The sequence below is a fragment of the Chanos chanos genome, chromosome 6 (genome assembly GCF_902362185.1).
Source record: "Chanos chanos chromosome 6, fChaCha1.1, whole genome shotgun sequence".
Classification (NCBI taxonomy): Eukaryota; Metazoa; Chordata; class Actinopteri; order Gonorynchiformes; family Chanidae; genus Chanos; species Chanos chanos.
The window spans coordinates 45357058-45364557 of record NC_044500.1 but is presented as its reverse complement, the minus strand read 5'-3'; the positions used below and the strand labels follow the sequence as shown (position 1 = coordinate 45364557).

At 45.3% G+C, this 7500-nt stretch overlaps 1 protein-coding gene across 1 annotated transcript in view; it reads left to right on the top strand.

The window, feature by feature from the left end:
- tex264a (testis expressed 264, ER-phagy receptor a) overlaps positions 1-7500 on the top strand; it is an 82549-nt gene that overhangs the window by 17081 nt on the left and 57968 nt on the right. The gene's annotated exons all lie outside the window — the stretch shown is intronic.

The following is a 7500-nucleotide window of genomic DNA, read 5'->3' as shown; positions in this document are numbered from 1 at the left end:
TTGTCTCTGTCATTTGGTAAACAATAATCTTGTGACATTATGTGGCATGGAGTTAGTCCCGTTGACAGACACTAGTCATAACGGTTCTGTGTTTTATCTAACCTCATATTTTGATTTGTGGTTTCCCTTCCACATGTAGTATTAATGCTTGGCCGTGTTACATTCACTGCAAAACAAATCGTATTGCTCTTCAGGGGTAATTCTCCTTGAAATCTTTCAAAAACACACTCGTTCCTGAATCTTAAATGATTAGTCTCATTAATACTTCAGTCTAAATCGAGCGCTGCCTTTGCTTTCATATCTCTCATACTCTTTAATCCCTCGTTTTGCGAGACGTGTGCTGTGGTCTGGTCAGACGCGTCAGGAGAGGATGGGCTGGGTGGAAAAAAAATCGGAGAGGCTGACGGTCGTGATGCTTAGGCCGCTCCCCCAGGCTTGTGAAAGGAGAGCTATTGACATTTACAGGTGACATTTACGGACCCGGAGTCGTTCCTGTCTGGTTCCCCGAGCGGAGAGGGCTTAAAGTGAGAGTTGAGTGGGGGTCTCTGAGAAAGTGTATTTGGGGAGACTGTGTGAGACTGACTGAGAAAGTGTATTTGGGGAGTCCTGTAGGACTGACTGAGAAAGTGTATTTGGGGAGACCTGTATGGGACTGGCTGAGAAAGTGTATTTGGGGAGACTGTGTGAGACTGACTGAGAAAGTGTATTTGGGGAGACTGTGTGAGACTGACTGAGAAAGTGTATTTGGGGAGACTGTGTGAGACTGACTGAGAAAGTGTATTTGGGGAGACTGTGTGAGACTGACTGAGAAAGTGTATTTGGGGAGACTGTGTGGGACTGACTGAGAAAGTGTATTTGGGGAGACTGTGTGAGACTGACTGAGAAAGTGTATTTGTGGAGACTGTATTGGACTGACAGAGGAGGGTGGATGTGTCCTTTTACGATTTGTGGACAGGTACGAGAACTTTTCTGTGCGGACTCGAGCCAGCCGTGTCTCACTGCAGGGCTGCGTGTTCGTTTCGTTGACTTCGGTGAAGCGGACATAAACGGCGAGGTGTGATCGTACCGTCTCAGGGTGCGGTTTCGGTTTCTCCAGAGCGTTGTTGTTTTCTTTTTAAACAGCGCCCATTAACCACCCTGGGCCTGAGGGCTTTTTATTCAAATGGTTATGGTTCCCTGTAGTGAATTTAAGTTGTTTTATAGACATGTCTGTGTAAAACAAATAAATAAATAAAACGACTGTCCAATATTCTAGTACTGCATTTCAGCAGACAGTATCGTGTGTACTGTAAAAATGACTTCAACCTATAAAGCTCTAGGAACGTGTACACAGTTCTGTACTAGACTCTTCTGTAATACCGTAACTGTACCTACTGTACTGGACGTTACTGTATTCCACTCTAGCCTTTTCGTCTTGTCCCACAGTGACACGTTTAACTCCACTGCTGTTCTTGACGCAGGACAGTGGGACAGGACACTGAAGACTTCAGCCATTTCACAGACCTGATTTATGTTTTTGAGAACACAGTCGCTAAAGTATGCAGAGGTATTTACTCTCAAATGACTTATTCATGTCGGGTAATGTCTTATTCATGCCAGCTAATTGCTAGATTGTAGGACAGAGTTAAGCATACGGTCTGGTGGTAAGTGTGTGGTAAAGCGCTTCTTCACATCCACTCTCCCCACATTACGGCAGTCTGTGGTCTGCTTACGTAACCACCCCCAGAGTGTGCAGCCCGTTAGGATGATGTAAGGCTGGTGAAAGCAACATGCTCTCTCTCTCTCTCTCTCTCTCTCTCTCTCTCTCTCTCTTTCTGTCTTTGCCTCTTTGTATCTATTTATCTCTGTCTTCCCTGAACGAGCTTCTGCTGACCAGGTCAGTCTGATGCCTTAATAAAAGGAAAAAAAAAAAAAGAAACGAAACACAGTGGAATGCCGTTATTGCAGTAATGCAATAGTTACATAGCTATGGAGTTCTACCTCGGGTCATGGCTATGAGAGTTTGTGTGTGTGTGTGTGTGTGTGTGTGTGTGCGCGCACGCGCGCGGTCGTATGCGTATTAGTAACTCTGTAATGAGTGGTAAATAGACAATGAACCTGCCACAATGTCAATGACATATAAAAAAAAGAGAGAGAGAGAGAGAGATAGAGAGAGAGAGAGAGATGGAGTGTAGTGTTGTGTGAGTGTGTGTGTGTGTATGATTAATTGAACGGTGTCGGGAGAACTTCCCACGGTAAGACCCACATGATGAATGCTCCAGAGCAGTGCTTAGAAAGCCTGGAACATTCCATCATTTATCATCGTGCCATCTTCTTCATGGTGGGGAATACTGGTGACATTTCTATCAGAATCCAGTATGTCGAATGTGTTTCAACACCTTACGTCTCAGCTGAAGTGGTCTGTGCTGGTGATGCACTGGTGTGTGAAAGGATATGGAACAGGGTGTTAGAAAAGGGGAAGACACCTCCTAGACTCCAGTTTTTAAATCACATTTTAAAAACAGTGCTTTTTTTCCTCTGTTATTGTATTACTTTGTGTTGTATTTTTTTAATCTACAGTTTAATGGTTAGTAATATATAAATATATAAGGATGTTATTTTTCTTGTTAATATTCTGTGACATTTCTCTTGCTCCTGTACCATTTTATTTTCGTTGTCTCTAATACGCTTTGAATTGTATGGTCTCCTGTAAAATACACACGCATGCACACACAGACACTTTAATCAGATATTCTGGGCTTATCATAAATAATGTTATGGTTAGCAATTATTTTTTCAGAAGTTTTAAGTTACTTAGTTTTGTTACTTAGCTCTTAGGTTTTGTGTCATTGTGAGAAAATGTGAGAGTTTTGTAACATGAAGTTAGTGTTATACAATAACACACTAAAGTTGTACAAGATACAGACGTAATAGAAACATGTCTGTGAAATGAAACGGAATTATTTGTTAAAATGGTTCCATAGTTGCAGTGTAGTAATGTCTTGTATTGAGTTGTGAAGTTCTTGTTTGGTAAAGTGAAATAGGTGATGTCATAGAGGAATCTTCGGAACCTTCTGTGTGTTCCGTAGAATGCTCAGTCCACTCTGACTGAAACCATAGGGGCCTTTGGCACTCAATTTAGTAGTTCCTTCCTTGCAAATCTCAATCTGTCATCTCCTGTAGATTTTGATGCTCCCAGACAGACTGAGCCAGCGTGGCATTGGCAGTCTGCCCTGGCGTCACAGTTGGCATACACCGATGGCTTGTTTACAGCCAGGGCAAGGGTTAAGTGTCATATCGAGGTTCCCTCTGTTCTTGAGTAACCCCCTGTCTCTTCACCAGGGCTGATGCAGTCATAAAAACCCCTCCCTCCTTTCCTCCTCTTCTCCTTCCCTCATCTTTCACTAGCCTTCATCAACACCTGCTCCTGCTTTTTAATCTGCCAGGAGAAGCATACCCTGCCTGAGAGTCATAAACACCAACAGCTCCTCTGAAATGACCCCGCATGGGATACCATAAATAAACACACACGCACATGCACACGCATACGCATGCACACACACACGCAAGCGCACATACACACACAGACACACACACACACACACAGAGAATGAGAGAATGAGAGAGAGAGAGAGAGAGAGAGAGAACTTGTGAACTTGAGAATGTAGATAGTGTTTCACAGAGAGGAAGAATTACCGTATTTATCATTTGTGCATGGGCCATGAGTTGTGTGTGTGTGTGTGTGTGTGTGTGTGTGTCTAAGAGCGATGACAGGGCATGGGGGTGTGTGTCTGCAAAGACAGCAGGTCTCGAGGGATAGGTTGTGCCCTCCGACAGAGACCGAACAGTGAAGAGGAGGACAAGAATGAAGGGACAGAAAGAAGAGAGACAGTGTATTAAAGGATTTACCCGAGCACTCCCCCGACCTGTTCTAATCTACCTTTTTTTTTTTTTTCCCCAACTGAAGGCGTGGAAACAAGCAGCTTTATTTCAGCGTGACTTTCAAAAGCTCCCCTTCTCTAACTCATCTGAGTGAAACAGATGGGCTTCAACATTTACTAATCCAATTAAAATCACAGTGGCCCATGCAAGGTCAAAGTTTTCTCTGCTTTTGATTTCTTCAGAACAACCTGAGGTGAAATGAAAACTATAAATATGGGCTAACAGAGTATTAAGCTTCACATGTATGTGTGCGTGCACACACACACACACACACATATATATGTACACACACACACACACACACACACACACACACACACATATATATATGTACACACACACACACACACACACACACACACACACACATATATATATATATATACACACATACATACATACACATCTCAGTTGCTTATTATTCATGTTTTTGTTATTTATACTCTGTCTGGGTACAAATCATCACTGAATATGTAGGAAAGAAAGACATGCATTTAACAAGGCGTCAGCAAGCACGTCAGCTGACGTATGCGGTTATTCCTGTATAACTACATACACTTTACGTTTAGATGCATTAAGATTTGCCATTCTAAAACAGTATTGAACGTTTGAACAGAGCTAATGTATGTCCCCTCCTAAGGAGACGTTGTATTAAATGCATTATTGTAAATCACACCAAAGCCAAACACATAGATGTGAAACTCAAGAAGCAATTTCTTCCTGTGTGAACTTTGCGTGTATTTGATAATGTGTAGATTGTGTATCCTGGAGTAATGATACCCTTCCTCTTCTTCTTCTTCTTCTCCTCCTCCTTCTTCTCCTTCATCCTCTGCCTGCGTTGTACCTGGGCAGCTGTGTGACCACAAACACACACACACACACACACACACACCTCGCACTCTAACCTGGTCATGCATAATTCAGCAGCACCCTCTCTCCAACCGCTTTGATGTTATTATTTGTTGAATTAAACATAGAAAATTGGTTCAGTTTGTCTGCTGCAAGCTCCATATTTAATGTGCTGGTCTGTCCACTGAATGGGCCGGGTGAGTTCGGAGCCGTGTGAAATACTATGCCTCCTTGTGAATTGCGTTCTGTGGATTAAACGGGCTGAGCCCTGTTTTCTTACAGCAAGGCAAACTGGTGGCCACTGGTGACCAGCCAATGAAAAACAACGCATCTTGTTCTAACGTGTGTGTATTGAAATCTAATGAATAGGACTAATCCCTTTTTAGCTTCCTATTTAAATGTTCTTTGAGCACCGACGTGCCATTGTTTGAGTTTGAATGCTGTTAGGAAGAAATGTCGGGGCTCTGTTAATATAAAGAGATATCCCACGTTTTGGAGCACTTATCATAAACATGCACACACTGTAAGATTAAGATTAAAAATGAATGACAGTTTATGCTTCTAAAGCAGCACAACTTAACATCTCAGACATTGCAACTCAATTCCCTGAACGTGTTGCGGAAGCTTCTGGAACATTGTACATGGTTATGGGCCAGCTCCCTGTGTCATGTGTGGTATAATTCACTTGTGTTATAATTGCTGTCAGCTGTCCCTGCTGGTCACTATTAGCAGTAGAACATGTTTGTAATACTATTACACTGTCATATTAATGTCCTACATTCCAGACTTCTTTATGTATCTGTCAGGGCTGTGGCAAAGCCCGTTTGACTGACAGGCACACACACACACACACACACACACACACACACACACACGCACTGGCTAACTGCCAGCTGAACAGAGAGAGAGAGCGAGAAAGAGAATGAAAATGAGAGAGAGAGAATATGAGAGGGAGAGGGAGAGAGAGAGAAAGAGGGAGAGAGAGAATGAGAGAGAGACAGGATGAAAGAGAGAGAGAGAAAGAAAAGGAGGGTGGGCACAGCTATCATTTATGTTCAGTCTCTTCACAGTCTCATCACGTTTGACTCCTGTCAAACTTAACCACTGGAATTCATATCATACCTCATTCAACAAGCTCTCTTCAACCTGACTCGGTGAACTCTCTCTCTCTCTCTCTCTCTCTCTCTGTCTGTCTCCCTGCGTGTGTGCGTGTATGTGTGTGTGTGTGATTTCCACTGTGATTCTAATTTGGTGTGGCTTGAAGATCAAAGTCTGCTAGGATAAACACAAACAGCAAACGGAGGAAGAGGAGACTATGATGAAGGGACCTGCTTTCATCCTGATGGGCCGGCGGTGCCGGGGAGCAGCGTGTCCCACCCCACACTGATACGAATAAAAGTCTCCCACTGTCTGAAGGAATACCCATTGGCAGTCATTCCTGAAGGGAAAGAGAGAAGGTGTATGAGCCCCCCTGCTCTGCCTTCGTTTGCCATGTTTGCGTGTCGCAGAATTGCTAAATTACGGACACGCAGCGAAAACTAAATTTCAACCTGTTAGTAAATGCGTGATGTTATTTATGGTCAGCCTGCAAAAATGTTTCGTGACAGCATCAAACCTGGTGTTTTTTGCTACGGATGGGTGTAAGAACGAAATACCAGTTCTACGCCGTTCCCACCAATGAGCGCACACATGCACACACACCCGCACGCACACCCGCACACAAACACACACGCGCACGCACACCCGCACACAAACACACACGCGCACGCACACCCGCACACAAACACACACATGCACGCACACACGCACGCACACCCGCACACAAACACACACGCGCACGCACACCCGCACACAAACACACACATGCACGCACACACGCACGCACACCCGCACACAAACACACACGCGCACGCACACCCGCACACAAACACACACATGCACGCACACACGCACGCGCACGCACACACGCACGCACACCCGCACACAAACACACACATGCACGCACACACGCACGCACACCCGCACACAAACACACACATGCACGCACACACGCACGCGCACGCACACATGCACGCACACCCGCACACAAACACACACATGCACGCACACCCGCACACAAACACACACATGCACGCACACACGCACGCACACCCACACACAAACACACACATGCACGCACACACGCACGCACACCCGCACACAAACACACACATGCACGCACACACGCACGCGCACGCACACATGCACGCACACCCGCACACAAACACACACATGCACGCACACCCGCACACAAACACACACATGCACGCACACACGCACGCGCACGCACACACGCACGCACACCCGCACACAAACACACACATGCACGCACACGCGCACGCACACCCGCACACAAACACACACATGCACACACACATGCACGCACACCCGCACGCACACCCGCACGCAAACACACACATGCACGCACACACGCACGCACACCCGCACACAAACACACACATGCACGCACACACGCACGCACACCCGCACACAAACACACACATGCACGCACACACGCACGCACACGCGCACAGAGAAACAGTTGGCCATTTTCTTTTGCGTGTATTGCATGACAAGACCATAGGTCACATAGACCATCAAACAAGAATGTCATAAGACACAAACACAAAGTTAGCTCTGATAGCTCATCATAAAATCTGTGATTTCAAGACCAGGGTTAATCCAAACCTT